At 39.8% G+C, this 21,683-nt stretch overlaps 1 long non-coding RNA gene across 1 annotated transcript in view; it reads right to left on the reverse strand.

Moving 5' to 3' along the window:
• Window positions 1–21,196, reverse strand: part of LOC142600939 (uncharacterized) — a 734,111-nt gene extending 712,915 nt beyond the window's left edge. The window contains exon 1 of the long non-coding RNA XR_012834435.1: window positions 20,885–21,196. This is a non-coding gene — a long non-coding RNA (uncharacterized LOC142600939). The remainder of the gene's footprint in view (window positions 1–20,884) is intronic.
• Window positions 21,197–21,683: the final 487 nt, after the last annotated feature.

Raw genomic sequence — 21,683 nt, forward strand, 5'->3', positions numbered from 1 at the left:
ATCAGTTGTCCAGCCATAACTTTTTGGATTCAACAGGATGAATTCATGCTGCAAAGATTGCCTCCAAATTCCTGCCTAACAGTTTGCATGCAGGTCAAGATGGAACAGATGGTCTTTGCATGGCAGGAGCTTGCTAGAATCGATTTCACCTCTTTTTGCCAGAACAGGTGACAATGGCATTAACTGATATCAGTTGTTGCGCTTTTAGGAGGGGATAGAGAACACATAAATTCTTACAATTTCTAAAAGAGATCCATGAAATCTCTCATGCTTTCACAAATTCATAAAAGGTCTGTTGGGAATGGTGCTCTTTTTGTGTAAGATTTGATTTTATTTTATTTGTTGTTGGGGGGGGGTTGTGTTTTTTTGTTGTTGTTGTTTTTGTTTGTTTGCTTTTTAATACAGTTCCAAGCTTTCCCTTGCCAGGAAAAATATTAACTCTGTTGCATTCCAAAGAGATGTGCAAATCTGTCAGTGCTCTGAATACCTCATCAGTCCCATGGAACTGACATAATTTAGATACAGTGTCCAATACTTCTGCTCAGATACTTTTACTGATAACAATATTATGTCCATTGTTTCAGTGTAAGAAAACCAATATATTGTTTGATTTTTGTTATTAAAATTGCTTAGGTAACTGAGGTACTTTTTCAAATTAATGTCTCTTCAAAAAAAAAAAAAAGAGTAATTAGAAAAGATCAAAATATATATGGCAGTTATCATCATAAGCATTATATGCATCAGTTCCTTTTATGAGTGGATAATATTACAGGTAAAGAAAGGAGATCTTTCCCAAGTACCTCTGATTTTATGGAGCCCACATGGAGGGTTATGAAGTTGTGCCTTCATTAGCTCTTGTTTATTTATGATGCTAAATTCTATCTCCAATTCTGGAAAATCTGCACCTTGAAATATTTACCAGTAACAGTGTCTTGGTTTCAGCTGGGATCGGGTTAATTTTCTTCCTAGCAGCTGGTATAGTGCTGTGTTTTGAATTTAGGATGAGAATAATGTTGATAACACACTAATATTCTAATTGTTGCCAAGTAGTCAAGGACTTTTCAGCTTCTCATACTGGCCTGCCAACAAGAAGGCGAGGGTGCCCAAGAAACTGGGAACGGACACAGCCAGGACCCAACTGGCCAAAGGGATAGTCCATACTATATGACGTCATGCTACATATATAACTAGGGGGTTGGCTGGGAGGCAGGGCAGCTTGGGAACTTGCTAAGCATCAGCTTCCAGTGGTGAGCAGTTGTGCTGTTCATTACTTGTTTTGTATATTCTCCTATTATTATTGTTGTTGTTGTCATCGTTTTCTGTCCTATTGAACTATCTTTATCTCAACCCATGAATTTTACTTTTATTTTTTCCTTTTCAATTCTCTCCTCTATCCCACTGGAGAGGGGGGAGGGTGAGCAAATGACTGTGTGGTTGTTTTAGCTGCCAGACGGGTTAAACCAAGACAAGCGTGTTCAATGCCTGGAAGTGTTCAGGGCCAGGTTCAATGGGGCTTTGGACAACCTGAGTGGAGGGTGTCCCTGCCCATGGCAGGGGGGTTGGAACTAGATCATCTTTAAGGTCCGTTCCAACCTAAAACATTCTATGATTCTACGAAACAGATAGAAAGATATTTGATGTAGGTATGGATGAGAATAAGGTTTGAAACATTGCCATTTTCCACTCAACTTTGTAATTGCTGGTGCTGAGATCCTGTGATTACTTGATTTCATGGGAAAGGAGCAAGAAAAACAACTTTGAGGGGCAATATCGGGCAAGTAATGAATTCACAATAAATAATTTTGGCAAAAGCTAGTCAGTTTATTATACAAATATTTGACTTAGATTTTAAACCAGCTCAGCGTCTGAGATTTGCAGTCCAATGTTGAAATATGGTCATAGTTTCTCTGGGAGGTTTCATGGACTATGCACAATACAGAGGATACAAAATAAATCTATGAAGTACACTGTCAAAAACAGTTTGTTGTTTGGTGCTATATTAATAAAATGTATTATTAAGGAGTTAGTTACAAATGGTTCTTGTACAGTGTCAGCATCAGTATAACATAGATAAATGAGATGATAGCTTTCGCATTCTAACAACTTTTCCAAAGCTTCACCAATGAAACCATCATACTCCAGCACTGATCTTTTGGCATATGTGCAGTGATAATACGGAAGTCTTCTATATGTATAGGTGTGAATTCAAGGACTGGTTAACTGTTAGCAATCCTTCATCAAACTTAGATTGCACATATATAGTCTGCATGGTTTTTTCATCAGTTATTTTGGTGAAAGTAGAACTTCATTTAGTGCATTAAAATCTTGAGTCTCTAAATCAGTTGAAGAAATTCTGTTCTAGGTGGGACACTGGTGATCCAATTGCACAGTGGACTCTAATGACTGTGCCATAGAGGATGAGTTGTGATGTCTAAAAGGCCTTTAAAGTTCAAAGGAGGATGTAAAGGTTTTAATGTGACTGTGCAAGAAGTTGATAGGATGAGATTCATCAGAGGTCAGAAAATAGTTTCTTCATTTTCTTGAATTAGAAAATGTTTTGGTCTATTAATCATAAATAATATCAAAGTAACTACATATTTTCCCACATTATTCTAATAAATATTTGGAGTAGACAATAGGGATTTAACTTTCTCTGAAAAAGTAATTCTTACATTAATAATAGCTGATATAATGCATGTGTCTCTTATTTATTTATGAGCCATGAGACAGTTGATGTTCTCAGCCTGTCAGTCATTTAGATATCTCTTTCACAGAGAATATATGCTGGCTCTCACAGTTTATTTTCAGGTTGTTAAATTTATGTTAAATTTAAACTATGATTTTCTTTAAATTCTTAATGTCTTTAAATTAAGCTTAACTTGTGTACCCCCACCGAGTTCTGTCTGTCTATTAAGAATTGAATTCTGCTAGATGTAAAAGCTTAAGAAGTGATGGGAATAGCATATGGGAACTTGATAGGGGAAAGGAGAAGATGCAAAGGTTGACATCCATGGGAAACGCAGTATGAACAGCCTTTCTTTGTGGGGCAGAGTAGGAGTTTAGGGAGAAGAAGAGGGGGAAAAAAAATAAAGGAAAAAAAAAGTAGAGAAAGTCAGAGAAAGAATACGCTGGTTAAAGCCTTGTATTGAGTTTGCATGGGGAGGTTTTGGTAGCGGGGTGGGCAGCTGCAGGGGTGGTTTATGTGAGAAGCTGCTAAAGTTTCCCCCATGTCCAATAGAGCCAATGCCAACCAGCTCCAAGAGGGACCCGACACTGGCCAAGGCTGAGCCCATCAGCGATGGTGGTAGCGCCTCTGGGATAACAGAGTTAAGAAGGCAAAAAAACTGCTGTGCAACATGAGCCAGAAGAGAGGAGTGAGACTATGTGAGAGGAGCAACTCTGCAGACACCAAGGTCAGTGAAGAAAGAGAGAAGGAGGTGTTCCAGGGGCCGGAGCAGAGATTGCCCTGCAGCCCAGGAAGAAGACCATGGTGAGGCAGGCCATGGAGGTTAACAGTAGAGCAGATATCCACCTGTAGCCCATGGAGGACCCCTTGCTGGAGCAGGTGGATGCCCAAAGGAGGCTGTGACCCCATGGGAAGCCTCCCTCTTCTTCTTGAAGAACTGCAGCCTGTGGGAAGGACTCATGTTGGAGAAGTTCATGCGGAACTGTCTCCCATGGGAGGGATCCCGTGCTGGAGCAGAGGAAGAATGTAAAGAGAAAGGAGTGGCAGAGACAATGTGTGATGAACTGATCACAACCCCCATTCCCCATTCCCCTGAGCTGCTCAGTGAGGAGGAGGTAGAGAAGAGAGAGAGGTAGCCCCAGAAGAAGGGAAGGGTGGGCGGAAGGTGTTTTTAATATTTGTTTTTATTTCTCATTACCCTACTCTGACTTTTGATTGGCAATAAATTACATTAATTTTACCAAGTGACGGTAATTGGTGAGTGATCTCTCCCTGTCCTTATCTCGACCCACGAGCCTTTCTTAATATTTTTCTCCCAAAAAGCTCTTTTTAAAACTGTAAATATACTTTCTTTCTAATGAGCTACTGTATTTTCTTTTCTTCATATGAGATTTTTTTTTTTTTAGAGCTATTCATTACTTTTTAAGCAATAATTGAGGAAAATAAATCAGGTGTAAGTTTGTATGCACAAAAATTAAAGGGAAATGTTAGCATGGTATGTCTGCACTCAATATGAAAAGTCTGGATGCTGCATAAATCCTGTTAGTTGCTCTCAGCTCAGACCAGCATGCAGTATTTAACCACAGTAGCAAAACTTGAAAGGGAAAAACAATATCCAATTAACAGAGATAACTGTAGTGTGGAACAGAAACATGAGAAGTACAAATACAGGAAAAATGAAACTGCAGGATGTTTGGAGGTTTATGAAAGTAAAATGAGGAAACCTCACATCAAAACTTAATAATTTGAAAACTAAACTACAGCCAAATGAAAAACCTGTTTACCTTGGAGAAGGAAGAAAAGAAGAGGAAACAAAAATAATCTATGACATACAGAAATTTTAGGGATGGTTGGTGGTTTGCATGAAAAGAATAAGGAAAAAGTCTAATTAAATCCACCTGCTGTTGGTGTGAAAAGGAAGAAGCTCCATCTAATTTTTCTCAACTATGGAAATTACAAAAATGATGATCCTTAAAGCTGAAGTAAACATTTTATTAAAAAATCATAAAAAATTAGAGCATTTACATATAAAAGGACTTTCAGTTTTTTAATCTGCTCAGTCAAAAACCACTTAGGAACAAATAAGCCATTTTTATAACAACTTTGGAGAAAAAAACCTCTAAATATCTGCTATACTTGGGGAAATGCTGTCCTCTTCCCCGATCATAAATAAGGCTAGCTTTTACACACAACAACAGCTTGACCAAACTAACTCCGCCTGACTACTCTTCTTATAAGTAGCCTTAAGACATGCATCCTTTACTGAGTTTGAAAGAGCTAGGAGACATAGGCTAGCATTCAAACAACAAAGGTAACGTAAGTTAGCTGACATAAGTTAGCTTTTGCTAATGTAAGTTAGCAGAAACATTAGAGTGAGGTAGGTAAAATCACAGCTGCAGAACACTGTGGAGACCTTGAAGTTAAAGTAAGTGGCTGTATCATCTCATTGCAAGATAAAATGTGCTGTGCTACAAAGATGTTGCCAAAATGAGTGCATGGAATGCTTCAGATGGCAATGGAAGGAAGGCCAAACAGTGTGAGGCTGGGCTGTGATTATCACTATAAATATGAAGGTATTGAGGATGGACCACTTTGGAACTAGTGGTGATGTGTCTCCTGAGACACCTGATCTATCACCTGATCTCATGTCACCTCCATAAAAGTTTTAACAAAAAGGAGACCAGTGGAGAAATACAAACTCCTGTTTCTTAGAGGAGTTAGATCTGATTTCTCTGTTTGTTTATGCAAAGATTCTACAAAGTGGATTTTTTTAGAATGTTTCCCAGAATCACTGAGCCAAAGAATGTTTGAGGTTGGAATGGACCTCTGGAGATCATCTTGTTCAAACCCTTGCTCAAGCAGGGACACCTAGAGCCAGTTGCCAAGGACTATGTCCAGACAGCATCTGTCACTGGGCACCACTGAAAAGAGCCTGACTCTGTCTTCTGTTCATCCTCCCTTTGGGTATCTACATACATTGATGAGATCCCACCAGCCTTCTCTTTCCTAGGCTGAAGAGTCCCAGCTCTCTCAGCCTTTCCTCATATGTGAGGTGCTCCAGTCCCTTACTCATCCTTGCAGCCCTTCAGTGAACTCTATCCAGTACATCCATGTCTCTTTTGTACTGGGGAGCCCAGAACTGGATACAGTACTCCAGATGTGGCCTCATCAGTGCTGAGGAGAAGCATCACCTCCCTTGACTTGCTGGCAATATTTTGTCCAATGCAGCTGAGGATACTGTTCGCCTTCTTCACAGCAAGGGCACATCGCTGACTCATGTTCAACCTGGTGTCCACCAGGACTCCTGCGTTCTTTCCTGCCAAGCTGCTTCCCAGCTGTGTGGCCCTAAGAATATATAGGCACATGGGGTTGTTCCTTCTGAGGTGTAGGACTTTGCACTTCCCCTTGTTGAATATCATGTGGTTCCTGTCAGCCCATTTCTCCAGCTTGTCGAGGTCCCTCTGCATGGCAGCTTGACTCTGTGGTATATCAGCCACTCCTCCTCCTTTGTTGTCATCTGCAAACTTGCTGAGGGTACGCTGCTGAGGTTTGCTGGAGAAGATCACAAATAGAACATGCAATACTCAGCTATAGTCAAGTGAGTGGAGCAAGCATGTCATCTAGGACAGAGCTCAACAGGATAGGATTAATCACAATCTATTGATCTACCCTGGAGACAAGGTGCCTGCAGTGTCCCACATGGCACATTGATACAAAGAGAAAAAGTGGCAATCCTTCCCAACACTGTCAGTCAGGGCTCTAATCCAACTGGCAAGAACAGCGTTACTATGGTAGATTTTTAGAAATTTGTAGATTAGAGCACGTTTTGAAATATGGCTGTCTATCATGTCCATGGTGTGAGGTCCTAAAAGCACATCATGTCCACTATCTAGATCTTTCATTAACTTTAGAACAACTAGTGAACCATGCCAGTGCTATGTTAAGGATCAAAAGTTTCTTGATGTGCTGGTGACAGCAGTTGTGTTGTTCTGTGTGTCTCCAAGTCCTGAGGACAGAGCATTCTTGGTAAGGAAGATTAGCTTTTGGGAGGGTCTTCCAGGACTAAGAGGATTCCAGACTGCAGTTGTCTGTAGTGCAAGCTGTGAAATCTTTCAGAATACTTTCCAACATATTACAAGTTCCAATATCCCTGTTAAATGAAAATGAGGAAAGCAAATAGATATTTCTATCTATCATCTGAAACATAACAGAGTTTTCCATTTTACATATGAAGTGTGTGTGTATATATATCTCTCTCATATCTAACAAAACCCCCTTTCATTCTCCCTCAAAATCATCTTTCATTTCCTGGAACTGAAGAATAAACAGAAATTTCATGCAGTATCTTTGCTATCCCTAATTTATTTTGTTCACAAAGTATCGAATCAGTTGTGATTGATAAGCTGCTAAGATTAAATAAATAAATAAATAAATAAATAAATAAATAAATAAGCATCCTGAGGCATAGCTCCTGTCATACCAGCTGATGCTGGAGAAATGGTGTACCTGATATGAGCAATCTCTGTAAAAGAGTATTTGTCTTTTATCAGTATTCTTTCTTTTCATGTTTTATTTCTTGTACTGCAAATCTTTCACTAAAAATAACAGGAAATGGGCTACAATGAGATAGCATTCATATGCCTTTAAAACTCTGCTTACTGTAGTCTTTAAAAATATAAGAGCCTTTTAGCCTCATTTCTCAAACAAACGTGGCTTGTGTAATTGCACTATCCATTTGTCTGTCTCTTTTCACATCTGCCCACCCATTTGTCTTCCTTTTGATAAATTGAATCGCCTGGCCAAGTTCCACCAAATTCAACTGAAGTCTCATAAATTCACATGAGTTAGTTTTGTGATCGTCAGTAGTGGGATAGATGAGTGTGGGAGGGAGGACAGGGAGAGGGAGAGCAAGAGTGAGACAGACAGGGACAGGGACAGGGATATAGAAACTGAACTGGGACTTCTGCTGACTGGGAAGCTGAGCTGAGAGTAGATGGAGACGGGAAGTGGAGGAAGCTGGAAGAAGGGAGTGGCTAGGAGGTGTGCAGGATTACATAGGGATTTAAGGGACTATGTAAACACAAAGTTAAAGGAAATAAGAATTTGTCTATTTGACATACCAGCCTAATCAGTCTAGTCTACATAGGCTTCTTAAATGGCGTCATATGATTTGAGGTTTCCAGTTAATTATATATCTTTAACAGATAAGTAGAATATAGAGTATTATATGTATGAATACAGTGTAATTATTATATTTTGTGTCTCAGTGATGAAGGCTGAAAATAAAAAAAAAAGTAATAAAGTGCTGTCCTTTAGAAGATGAAAGGTGTAAAATTCTTCTGTATCATAATGGGAAATTCCAATTTATAGTTTTAAAAACACTTCTCTCAATTTGTACTTTTGTAATAACTGATACTTAAAGCATTGATTTATTTTCTTTCTTTTCCTTTTGATTAAGTTCAAAGCAGAATAATTTTTGTACATTTTGACTTGCACACATTTTGTACTCTTTATGGGGCTGATATACACTGGCAGCTACAGCTGAAAACTCGAATTGAAACACAGCTACTGTTTCTTCAAGGAGTTATTTCACATGTCATTTAAACATTTAAAATACCAAAGTTATGGCTTAATTCCTTGGAGTGAGTATAACTCAAATGACATAGTAAAAGTGTCGACATCAAAGTGAATACCAAACAAACGTCAAGTGAAAATCAGATCATTTAAAATGCAAACATGTCTTATAACTATGAAAGCTGAAGATAAAAGCAGTGGAAGTGCACAAATCTACACATGCTTAGAATAAAGTTTAAAGAATCCATATGTTACAAGGATAATGTAGCACCACACGTTTATTCCTCAGTGATTTATGTCAGAAGTAGCTGAAATACCTACCAATGCCTTTATAACTAACTTAATCCAAATCTCTAGTGCAAGTCCTTAACTGTCTTTTCAATAATACGACTTTTACACACTCCTTTTAACATTCAGGGACTTGTTTATTCAAATCAGATTCCTAAACATGCTCATTCTTACAGTGTTTTGAATAAAAACAGGGCAAGGCTATGCATAGATGCTCTCCTTATAGTTCCAGATGTGTCTGGTTTTGGTTTGTTCTTTTTTTCTAATGGGGACAGGGATGCTTTTGCAGTGACTGGTACTGGTCACTCTTTCCATTCAAGACAACGTGAACAGGAACTGACTGTTCATTTTGCAGTTCATGACAAGAACAGTGAAGCATTGCCTTGCATAAGGAGGCAAAAATGCTGACATAACACCACATGTAACCCTCTCTTTGTTTCTTCACCCCAGGCTAGCTCTTTGATGAAGCAAAGGCCAGAGTTCTGTCTTTTGGGGACTCTCAGATGCATTATATTGAATTAAACCTCAAGGCTATCCCATCTTAAATCCAGAATTAAGACTTCAATAGTGCTCAGTCAATTTCGTAAAGAGCCAGTTTCTTGTAAGCATATGTGTAAGGCACGCAGGAAACAGAGTTGGTACTGTTTAAAATTGTATTAAGTTTGACATCAAAGCTGTTGGGCATTTATTGGCATTCTCTATACTTTGTGCTTTTTATACAGGGGTTCATTACAACACTTTCACTGATGTTTAGCAGATACAAGAACATGCATTTTTTTCTTCCCTCACTGATATTTGCTTTAAGATGTGACCACTCTGCTGTGTTTTCTATGATTTTTGAAGCTGAGAACAAAAGTTTCAATGCTGATCTTTTCCAAACATTTAATAATTTTTTCAATATACTAGGCATGGATTTAACAACTGAGAAATCTACTCAGCTGTTGGTGAAGCAAAAATGAAGACTCTGTAACCAAAGTGGTCCAGGTGTTGGGATCCACACTTGAGATAAGTATTTGTAGGACTCCACAAGCAGAACGGTCTTCCCCAAATATGCCCAACTAAAGTTGGTAAGAATGTGCTGAAACAAAGTCTCTGCCAAAAGCAGTCAGATGGTAGCTGCTATGCCATTGCTGGTAACAATCTACGTGATTTTCATCTTTCTATTTCGTTCTATAAGCCAGTCTCAACAGGACAGCAAAGAAACAGAAACAGTCACAACAGAAATCTATTCTACTAGAGTAAGTTGCAGTGATGCATACCTTTATGCAAAGTGATGTATTTGTTGAAATGTAAGCCTCCTGGGGAAAAAAACAGCTCTTGTTGCTACATGCATTAGTCATTCAATTAAGAGACCTGTCTTTAGCTCCTGTGTATACAGCCTTCCTAATTTTCACTTCAGTTTTGGCTCATTCATTTCTCACATGTTGGGTACACAATGGATGTCTCGGGGACCCTCTGACTTGCTTTGCCTTGCAGTCTGTAAATCTGAGGTTTAACAGACCATATCTATGCCGCAAAAATAAGTTAAGTTCAAAGCCAGTCCCACCAAGAGCAGTACACAGATTATTTAAAGAACACAATCATAGAATCGTTTTGGTTGGAAAAGACCTTTAAGATCTTCAAGTCCAACCATCAACCTAGCACTGTCAAGTCCACCACTAAACCATGTCCCTAAGCACCACATCCACATGTCTTTTAAATCCCTCCAGGGATGGTGACTCAACCACTTCCCTAGGCAGCCTGTTCCAGTGTTTGACAATCCTTTCAATGAAGACATTTTTCCTAATATCCAACCTAAGCCCCTCCCCCCAGCACAACTTGAGGCCATTTCCTGTTGTCCTATCACTTGTTCCTTGGGAGAAGAGGCCAACACCCACCTGGCTACAACCTCCTTTCAGGTAGTTGTAGAGAGCGATAAGGTCTCCCCTCAGCCTCCTTTTCTCCAGGCTAAACAACCCCAGTTCCCTCAGCCACTCATCATAAGACTTGTGCTCTAGACCCTTCACCAGCTTTGTTGCCCTTTTTTGGAGACACTCCAGCACCTCAATGTCTTTCTTGTAGTGAGGGGCCCAAAAGTGAACACAGTACTTGAAGTGTGGCCTCACGAGTGCCAAGTACAGGGGGACGATCACTTCCCTGGTCCTGCTGGCCACACTATTTCTGATACAAGCCAGGATGCTGTTGGCCTTCTTGGCCATCTGAGCACACTGCTGGCTCATATTGAGCTGGCTATCAACCAACACTCTCAGGTCCTTTTCTGCTGGGCAGCTTTCCAGCCACTCTTCCCCAAGGCTGTAGTGTTGCATGGGGTTGTTGTGACCCAAGAGCAGGACCTGGCGCTTGGCCTTGTTGATCCTCATACAGTTGGCCTTGGCCCATCAATCCAGCCTGTCCAGATCCCTCTCTAGAGCCTTCCTACCCTCAAGCAGATTAACTCTACTGCCCAACTTGGTGTCATCTGCAAACTTACTGAGGATGTACTCAATCCCCTTTATCATTGGCAAAGATATTAAAGAGAACTGGTCCCAGTACTGAGCCCTGGGGAACATCACTTGTGACCGGCCGCCAACTGGATTTAACTCCGCTCACCACAACTCCTTGGGCTCGACCATCCAGCCAGTTTTTTACCCAGCAAAAAGTACAGGCATCCAAGCCCTGAGCAGCCATTTTCTCCAGGAGAATGCTGTGGGAAACAGTGTCAAAGGCTTTACTAAAGTCTAAGTAGACAACTTTCATGTCCTTTCCCTCATCCACCACAAACTTCCCTGGCACCAAGGCCAGACTCACAGGCCTGCAGTTCCCCAGATGCTCCTGTCCCTTCTTGTAGATGAGTGTCACATTTGCTAACGTCCAGTCAACTGGGACCTCTCCAGTTAGCCAGGACTGTTGCTAAATGATGGAAAGTGGCTTGGAGAGCACTTCCACCAGCTCCCTCAATACCCTTGGATGGATCCCATCCAGCCCCATAGACTTGTGCATGTTTAAGTGGTGTAGCAGGCCGCTAACCATTTCCCCTTGGGTTATGGGTGCTTCATTCTGGTCCCCATCCCTGTCTTCTAGCTCAGGGGGCTGGGTACCCATAGAACAACTGGTCTTACTATTAAAGACTGAGGCAAAGATGGCATTAAGTACCTCAGCCTTTTCCTCATCCTTTGTCAGTGTGTTTCCCCCTCATCCTACAAAGGATGGACATTCTTCTTAGCCATCCTTTTGTTGCTAATGTATTTACAGAAAGAAATTTTATTGTCTTTTATGGCAGTAGCCAGATTAAGTTGTAGTTGGGCTTTGACCCTTCTAATTTCCTCCCTGCATAACCTCATGACATCCTTGTAGTCCTCCTGAGTTGCCTGCCCCTTCTTCCAAAGGTCATAAACTTTCCTTTTTTTCCTGAGTTCCAGCCAGTTCTCTGTTCAGCCAGGCTGGTCTTTTCCCCACCAGCCCATCTTGTGGCACATGGAGACAGCCTGCTCCTGTGCCTTTAAGGTTTCCTTCTTGAAGGATGTCCAGCCTTCCTGGACTCCTTTGCCCTTCAGGACTGCCTCCCAAGGGCCTCTGTCAACCAGTCTCCTAAACAGGCCAAAGCCTGCCCTCCAGAAGTTCAAGGTAGCAGTTCTGCTGACCCCCTCCTTACTTGTCTGAGAATCAAAACCACTATCATTTCATGATCACTATGCCCAAGATGGCCTCCAACTGCCACATCACTCACAAGTCCTTCTCTGTTTGTGAACAACAGGTCCAGCACGGCACCTTCCCTAGTTGACTCATTCACCAGCTGTGTCAGGAAGTTATCTTCCACATGCTCTAGGAACCTCCTGGAATGTTTCCTCTCTGCTGTAACGTATTTCCAGCAGACATCTGGTAAGTTGAAGTCACCCATGAGAACAGGGGTTAGCAGTTGTGAGACTCCTCCCAGTATAGAATATTTTGTCTGCCTCTTCATCCTGGTTGGGTGGTCTATAACAGACTTCCACCATGATATCTGCCTTGTTGACCTTCCCTGATACTTACCCATAAACACTCAACCCTATTGTCACCATCATCAAGCTCTAGACAATCAAAACACTCCCTAACATTCAAGGCTATCCCACTGCCTCTCCTTGCTTGCCTATCCCTCCTGAAGAGTTTGTAGCCATCCATTGCAGCACTCCAGTTGTGTGAGTCATCCCACCATGTTTCTGTGATGGCAACTATCTCATAGTTTTCCTGCTGTACAATGGCTTCCAGCTCCTCCTTTTTGTTGCCCATGCTGTGTGCATTGATGTAGACGCACTTGAGTTGGACTGCTGATCCTACCACCACTTTGGGGAGGAAGGCCTAATTCCCACGTGACCATTCTCAAGCACTTCCATGGTTTCTAACCCATCACTAACCCTTGTGTTTTTGCTGCCTCATGGATCTTCATACCCTGCCTCCACTGAGACAGCAAACCAAAGGACCTTGCTAGAACACTTTCCCTCAAACACTGGCATGCTGCCCCCAGGCTTCTCTCTGGTGAGCCTGGTTTTATTCCTTTCCCCTTTCAAATCTAGTTTAAAGGTCTTTCAATGATCCCTGCTAATTCCTGTGCAAAGATCTTTTTCCCTCTTTGAGACAGGTGTACCCCATCTGTCGCCAATAGATCTGGTGTTGTGTAAACCAAGCCATGATCAAAAACCCCAAAATTCTGCTGGTGACACCAGGCTAGGAGCAGGTATTGATCTGCTGATGCTTCGTGTTTCTCCCCTCATCATTTCCTGCAACTGGAAGGATAGAGGAGAACACTGCTTGTGCTCCTGATCCCTTAACGAGTCGTTCCAAGGCTCTGAAGTGTCTCTTGATTTCCCCCAGACGTCTTGTTGCAATTTCATCACTGCCTTCCTGAAAAATCAATAATGGATAATAATCTGAGCATCATATCAGGGTAGGAAGTTTTCTCTTCACATCTTTTACCCAGGCCCCAGGGAGGCAGCAGACTTTCCTAAGAAGTGGGTCTGGTCTGCATATTGGGTCTGCTTATAGAGCTTCCAAAACTTTTTTCCTTTTTTTATTTATTTCTTTTCTCCATTGATTTTAATTAAACTCACTCAAAGTGAATCAGGGCATGAAGAAATATTAGTGGTTGTTAACTGAGACTAGGATTTTAAGCTAAATATGTTAGGGATGTTGAACTATAGATTATGTAGGCTAACTGTAGGCACCCAGAAAAAGTTAGATGTCATGATAATTCTTTATGCTGTCTCAAGAGGGAAGTAGCCATGGTGAAGTATCACCAGCAGGTCTATTTTCAGAGAAATGCAAGTCATGAAGTTGCTGGGTCACAGCTTTGCTCTCAAGTTAACATCTAAAGGGTGCCAAAGTCATGCCTACTGTAAGTCATCTTCCCAGTGTCGCATCAAGTATGAGCATAATCTATTCAAATATGTATTTGAGACTACCATATGCAAAATTGAGGGAGAAATATTTAAAGTAGTGATAATTTAATGTATTCATTTCTTTAGATTGCTTAAATACTCATATATCCAAAGCTCTGGGTGCATGTACAAAATATTAATAGAAAATCCAGGAACATAATGAAGTCATATGATATATGTCTCAGAGCTACTTTGTCAGAGGAAACCACTGCATTCTAAGAAAGAGCTTTATTGCTCTCCAGAGTTGTTTGAATTTTTTTCCTTCTTTTTCTTTGACCTAAATGTTAGAAGACAACTTTAGGAAAAGAACTCTGATTTTTCAAATAGTCTTTGTAGCTCTTAATAGAGAAAAAAGAGAGAAAGAAGAGTTGAGATGGAGAAGGGAAGGGGGAAAGGGAAAGGGAAAGGGGAGGGAGAAAGAAAAAGAAAAATAAAAAAAGAAAAAAGAAAAAGAAAAAAGAAAAAGAAAAAAGAAAAAGAAAAAAGAAAAAGAAAAAAAGAAAAAAAGAAAAAAGAAAAGAAAAAAAAGAAAAAGAAAAAGGAAAAGGAAAGAAAACAGAAAAAAACCCAACCAAGTGCATGTGCTGGTTCAATATTCTTAACAGGACAAAAGTGTATGTTCTAAAATACCTTGTTATTAGGATAGAACTTTATTATCCATTAGACTAGTTCAATGAAAACCATATATTTATTTGAAAAGCCTTCAATTAGGAAATTTGCAAAACAGTTTACCATCTCGAGCCTCCTCAAAAAAAAATTTCGTCTAACCTGATGAGACAAATGAGGACCACAGTGGTGATTTAATGGAGCAATCAGCAATGTGTCCAATCTGATTGATGTGTCTCTTCAGAAACCTGACAGGTGATTTGATCCCCACCAGCACAGACAAATCTTCCCCAGAAGACCCTATTGCTAACACAAGCTGTGGAAAGATTTTTTCCAGTCAACTGGTTTTTATTTTGCCCTTGAATTGAGGTGATTTTTTTTGTCCAACCTCTTTGCTTTGACTTGATTTGAATAGCATTGTCCTGACCTGAAGATGTTATTTATGACAGAACATAGCTCTTACCTTTCAAAATGTCAAATGTTTTATCAGGTTGTGAAAGTTATTTCTCTGCTAAAAATAAATTAAGAAAGTAATAAATGTCATTTGCACAAAACACCAGTTCGAATAGTTATAAATGTGGGTTTTTAAAACAATGAAATTCACTCTAATAGTCAGGAAGCATAGTTACCTTCTATTTGGAGTTACTGTAGAATGACTGCAGAAAAAGGCAGCAGGGAAAAACCAGGCATAAACCAATTAGAGGCTCATTTTATTTCAAAACAGTTACAAATCATTTCATGTTAAGTGATTATTTGGTTTTATAAAGCATGCATATTTGAAAGCTTTATTGAAAAATCACATAAAAATTGTGTTTTTAACTTATGTCAATGGAAAACTACATGAGTTGCCTTGCTGCTTCCAAATGTGTTATCTTAAAAGGTTAACTTAAAAGGTTCTCTCTGCTTTACAGTGCATTCACACACTTACACACAGAAATAAATTATTTAAATAAGATCTTACTGTAATTTAACATACCAGGCTGCAGATATAGTGGTCTTGTATGTATTAGTAGATGTCATCCTTGCTAAGGCCAGGGACATTGAAGGCATTATAAATAATTTACTATATCAATTAATATTCAACGTTATATAGTTAGGAAGTTAGCATACACTGTTTGTGTAATGCTGGGTGCATCATGAAAAAAAATATAAATAAGCAGGGTGTGAACAAATACTGTCAGCATAACAAATGAGCTGGCCAGGATTCTCCTCCCTGTGAGGGCAACTCAGTGAAGCTCTGCAGCTCGCTGTGATGGAGGTGCGCACATAGAGAGAGGTTTCAGGAATGCAGAGGTAAAGCGATGGCAGCAGCAGCATCCTCTCTCCCAGTGCTGTCCCCCAAATGCAGTGCTGTGGGGTGCGGGAGAGACAGCATGTTGCCAGCACTGCTGTGCAGCGGTCCTCTGCTGTGTCTGTCCAGCAGCACGACTTAGTCTCCTGCCAGGTCATCTTGGGAACGGTCTGAAAAAAAAAGCAGCTCAGGATCTGTTGGGTTCAAAGATTCTGGGTGCTCTGTGTGCACCCAGCTTGTAGTGGTGCAGCTTTTTCAGCTGCAACCAGCAGTCAGGAGCATTAACATGAGCGTACCTGAACTAGAGCATGATCAATGATGGATATGAGTGGGTAGGTAACATGGTAGGTAGATTTGCAACAGAAAGGAAAAAGAGAATATGTTTAATATACAAATTTTACTTATATAAATTACTTCTCCACCTAAGATCTGCAAGTAATTTCCATTAAAAAGGCATAAGCTTGTAGGGAGAACTGGGAAGAGAAAGCAGAACATAATTTCTTCTATAAAAACTTAGGTCTACATGATGGTGTTTATTTTTCTTTATGGAGTATAAAAAAGTCTGTTTAACCTCTGAGCAGTTGAATAAGGTAATTATTTGCAATGCATTAGCAGTAATATGAAATTTCATATAAAGTATGCGTGATCTGAATCAAGAGCGTGTAAGGTCATTTCTTTTTAATGATGTCAGTTCATAATTAAAATCAACACAAGGGGTTTATTTTTGGAGGATGGGAGCTAGTCTTTAAATGTGCGTGTTACAGATCTTGTGTCCAATCGCATTCTGACTGCTTTATTAAAATGTATTTGGTGTGCTTCTCTAACAAAAATCAATTTTAACACCTTTCTGCAAACAATTTCCTTCCTGTTTTAGAATAATTTTCATTTGTAATTATAAAATCATCAGTGTAACAAGATACAATTGGAGTTTGAAGAGTATAGTTTATTTTTTTAATTACATTTAATGAATAATTGAAAATTATATTAATCTAATGAAAATAAATTTGAATTTATGATTGTTTCATTTTAATTTTTATTAAATCCATTTATAAGATGTTCATTGCAAGAATACCTGTACATGTTCTACAGCTTGAACTTGTCATTAAATATCCCAAATAGGATCAAAACAATTTGATCACTTATTCCTGTTATCTCCTAGATTATAGGCACATGAATGTGGTCGGTTAGATGCCTACAGAGAAATTGGATTTCTATTAAAATTGAAGACACAATTCCTAGTGATGTAGAAAGGTCAATCATCCATGGAAATGCACAGCATAATCAACTAGGAAGATCTTTGAGAAGAAATGCTGCTTTCATCTGCTTCAGTCTATGCAGCTTCAACCTGAAAGATAATGATGACCCTTGGCCCTCATTAGCATCCATAACATCTGAGGGTGTTCAGCATTTTCTCAGCAGTTTAGAAGCCCCAGACCAACCTATTAAAGGTACATGTATGGCTCTTGTTGGCTCTGTGGACATGGGATCAGACTTGTTCTACTAGCCCTGAAGGTCAAAGGAAGACTTAGCCTTTGAAGCTATTGGAAGTAATTCTTTGATGATGAGTAGATAATGCTTTAAGAGATTCATCTGACATGGCTTTATCCATCCAGAAGTTGAATGTCTAGTCCAAATTTTCAATTTTTTTAAGTTTGGCTGCTACATCTGCCTTACAAAAAAACCTTAGGTTGAGATGATTGGGGTTCTGAAGGTTCCCCTTTTTATATACTGACTGAAAGAAAAGTGTAAATGAGTGCTTAGATTATATGACTAATTTTAGATAGCCTTGATTGTAAGAGACAAATTCACCATGAAGGCAACTGAAATTTCCAAAATAATTATCAGTTCAGATGCTATCAATTTTCCTACATCCAGCTTCAGACAATCACAAAGGCCTGTGAGCTGCAGAAGACTCTGCAAGCACTGGGGTATGCCGGTTGGCTGGAGGTACTGGTGGGAACAGCCTTATGGAAGTGCTGCATCAAGGAAGGAACTGCTATTCAGGATGTTGAGCTGAGTCCAACCTCTTAAAAAAAAATAAAATAAAATTGTCCTCATCTGTAATTCAACAAAGAGTTAAATCAGAAATACTTTTGATTAAAAAAATGAGATAGAAATCATATATGCTTTCCTCTAAATTAGATATTCTGGCCAGGCAAATAGTCATTCTGGACTATAAAAACACTTCCAGTGCCATTCTGAGACAGATTATGAAATTATTCTGATGGTGATTAAGGAAATAAACAACCTGATTTCTCAATATTTTTAGGTTTATAAACAGCAGAATGCTGAATACTCATCCCTGATCTATCAAAAAACATCTTTAAACTTGAGGAAGCCAAGACTGTATCCCTAATTTATTTTGATTTTAGGGAAAATAGGGCTCAATTTTTATTTGAGCTCTGTTGATAATGAAAAATGGATATTCCATCACAAAATTAACAACCTTACTATGTGTGGCTTGAAACTGTCATTAAACACACTTTTTATTTTATGACTAGACATCAAATTAATGTCCTTGCCTTGGAAAATCTGTCTATTTGAGAGAAAAAGAAATAATAGAAGATTAGGAAAAAAGATTTATTTACAACTTTGGTAACTAATTTACTATGGAATTTGCAGCAAGACTGTAACATAAAATCTTTATGGTAAAATAGTCTGCATACTTCTAGTTCACTACTGCTAAAATTAGAATCCTGATTAATGATATTGTATCATATGGAATGATTTCAATTCAGAAATCTATGCATAGAAATTACGTATATTTTATATACAATTAGAACAGAAAATAACATTTTTAAAAAGCCAGAAAATGCTGTTAGCATAATATTAAAACACAAGACTAGGAGAGAAATCAATTAAACTAATTTATTCACTGTTTTGATACTGATAGCATTTCTGCATTTACCTAAACCCAGAAAGATTCTTGTTCATACTTTTCATAAGACATCCTCCTCGGACAAATACAATTTAGGTGTGCCTTGTTACATGTAACATCTCTGTGAGGTTTACTTAAGGTGTGTGAGATGCTCTAATACCCTCACATGGCAGGAAAATATACAACATGATAATAGCTGTCAGTGACAAGGTGGCTGCTTGCATTCAGGTCCATTTATTAGGCTCACTCAAAAAAAATAATATCTCAGTTTGCCAATTAGACATAATTAGCAATCACAGTTGGGTAGAAAAATAATCACGGTAAACCTTAAATTTATACTACATAAGTAATGTAATTTTTCAACTTTCTGACAAGAAATAGGTTCATAGATCAGTTTGTCATATAATTTTACAGGATACAAGGAGACATTTCTTCCTTCAAGGTTATCATATGCCATATGCCTTGCTCTATAGGTTTGCCAAATGTCACTTAATGCCATATGTCCTAAGTCATTTGTTTTTCAAAAAGTACCTCAGCTGTTGTAGATGCCATCTAATGGAAACAGTCAGAAAAAGCTAATGTTTGGGCTTTGCTTCTATCAGAGACTCCATTTTTCTGTGTAAAGTAGGTATTATGAGAGACGTATACATTTTAAAACTTAATATTGACTTCTCCATAAGACAATTTTAAGTGTCATGCATAGTTCCACCTCCTGTAGCACTCTCAGCAGAGGGGATAGGTTTGCCTGCACAGGCAGGGGGATACCAACCCAAACAGGCCACTCCACCTTTCCCTTACAAAAAATATTAGAACTTCAGAAGGCCGAGAAACCTGTCAAAACGGTGTTTAAGAAGCAGTGCTTAACCGAAAAATGTGTACCAGTCTCATGAATCGCTGGGAGGAGCGGAAGGGGAGGAAAGCATCCCTCATCTATAATCCTTTGTTTCTTTCCCACAGCTGTTTGACAGCTGCCTTGTCAAGCAGTTTCTTGAAAATTCATAAATGCCTATCTCTCTGGGAAAAGGTTTGTCATGTGCCACTGCATAAGATTCACAATCCTTTAAGAAGACCTTAACTTAGGGCAGAAATAGCGTGGCAGGCCACGCACCGTGTTAAGCTGTTCCTATTGAGTTAACCACTGTCTTTCTCAAGAATCTACATTAGGGATTTGTGCAAGCAGGAAGTGTGTTTGGGGAAGTATTTTATTAGATATTTTTTAAAGTCTTAGAACTTTGCCTTAAAAGTTATAATATTTGGGTATATTTTATTACAAGTTTTTTTCTTAATTTCTATGTTACTGATTTTAAATTTTATCACATTTCATAATTTTACCTTATATCTAAATTTTAGCCTAAATATTTGTTAAAATAACATTTAAAGAAAAGCTTGTTTTAAAACCTTGGAAAAGACATAGAACGAAAGATAGATATAGCCGTTGCAGATGCCAGTGATTTAATAATCCGAGCACAACAGAGATCTCCACTTACACCTACATTATAATAATTCCTTCTTTGGTTTAGGCAGATCAGTTATAGCCTCTGAATTTGAAAAAAAAAAAAAAAAGAAAAAATATTTGAGACAACGTTACTTACCTTCTTTGCAAGATGCTGTATGGATTAATTAGCTAATGTTTGTTTAGATCTTTGAAGATGGAGAGCTCTGTTTAGGTACTAAGTACTACTTTCATGAAGAAAAATATGTTAAATGCTTCCTAAATGGCAGTGCTGTGGCAACACAGCTGTGTGGTTTGGAGTTACAGAAGTTCACTAATTATTGTCATGAGCAAAACAGACCGAACTTAGAGAGGGAATTCATCTTATTTATTACTAAGCAAAACAGAGTAGAGGAATGAGAAATAAAATCAAATCTTAAAACACCTCCCCCCACCCCTCCCATCTTCCCGGGCTCAACTTCACTCCCGGCTTCAACCTCCGACCCCCCTCAGCAGCACAGGGGGACGGGGAATGGGGGTTACGGTCAGTTCCTCATGCGGTGTTTCTGCCGCTTCTTCATCCTCAGGGGGAGGACTCCTCTCATCGTTCCCCTGCTCCAGCATGGAGTCCCTCTCACAGGAGACAGTCCTTCATGAACTTCTCCAACGTGAGTCTCTCCCACGGGAGACAGTCCTTCATGAACTGCTCCAGCGTGGGTTGCTCCCATGGGGTGCAGACCTTCAGGAGCAAACTGCTCCAGCGTGGGGTCCCCCACGGGGTCACAAGTCCTGTCAGCAAACCTGCTCTGGCGTGGGCTCCTCTCTCCACGGGTCCACAGGTCCTGCCAGGAGCTTGCTCCAGCGTGGGCTTCCCACGGGGTCACAGCCTCCTTCAGGTGTCTCCACCTGCTCTGGCGTGGGGTCCTCCACGGGCTGCAGGTGGAATCTCTACACCCCCTCATCCTTCCTCCATGGGCTGCAGGGGGACAGCCTGCTTCACCATGGTCTTCACCACGGGCTGCAGGGGGATCTCTGCTCTGGCGCCTGGAGCACCTCCTGCCCGTCCTTCTGCACTGACCTTGGTGTCTGCAGAGTTTCTCACATCTTCTCACTCCTCTCTCCAGCTGCAAAAGCTCTTTCTAACTGTTTTTGTCTTTCTTAAATATGTTATCACAGAGGTGGTGATTGGCTTGGCCTTGGCCAGCAGTGGGTCCATCTTGGAGCCGGCTGGCATTGGCTCTGTCAGACACAGGGGAAGCTTCTAGCAGCTTCTCACAGAAGCCACCTCTGTAGACCGCCCCCCTTGCTACCAAAACCTTGCCATGCAAACCCAACACAGTATCGGAAGAGAATGAAACTGTGACTAAAGTTGTAATATCATTTTAATGCATTCTTGTGTACTTCTGTCCTATGCTTACAGTGCAACCAGCTGTCTGGGCAGGGCTGGAAGTGCAAGAGCAGAAATGGTGCTCTCCTTTTGGTCTTGTACTGCATACAGGCAGCTACAGTAAAAATTTTACTGTTTTCAGCCTGTATTA

Source organism: Balearica regulorum, chromosome 3, assembly GCF_011004875.1.
Source record: "Balearica regulorum gibbericeps isolate bBalReg1 chromosome 3, bBalReg1.pri, whole genome shotgun sequence".
In the NCBI taxonomy this organism is placed as follows: Eukaryota; Metazoa; Chordata; class Aves; order Gruiformes; family Gruidae; genus Balearica; species Balearica regulorum.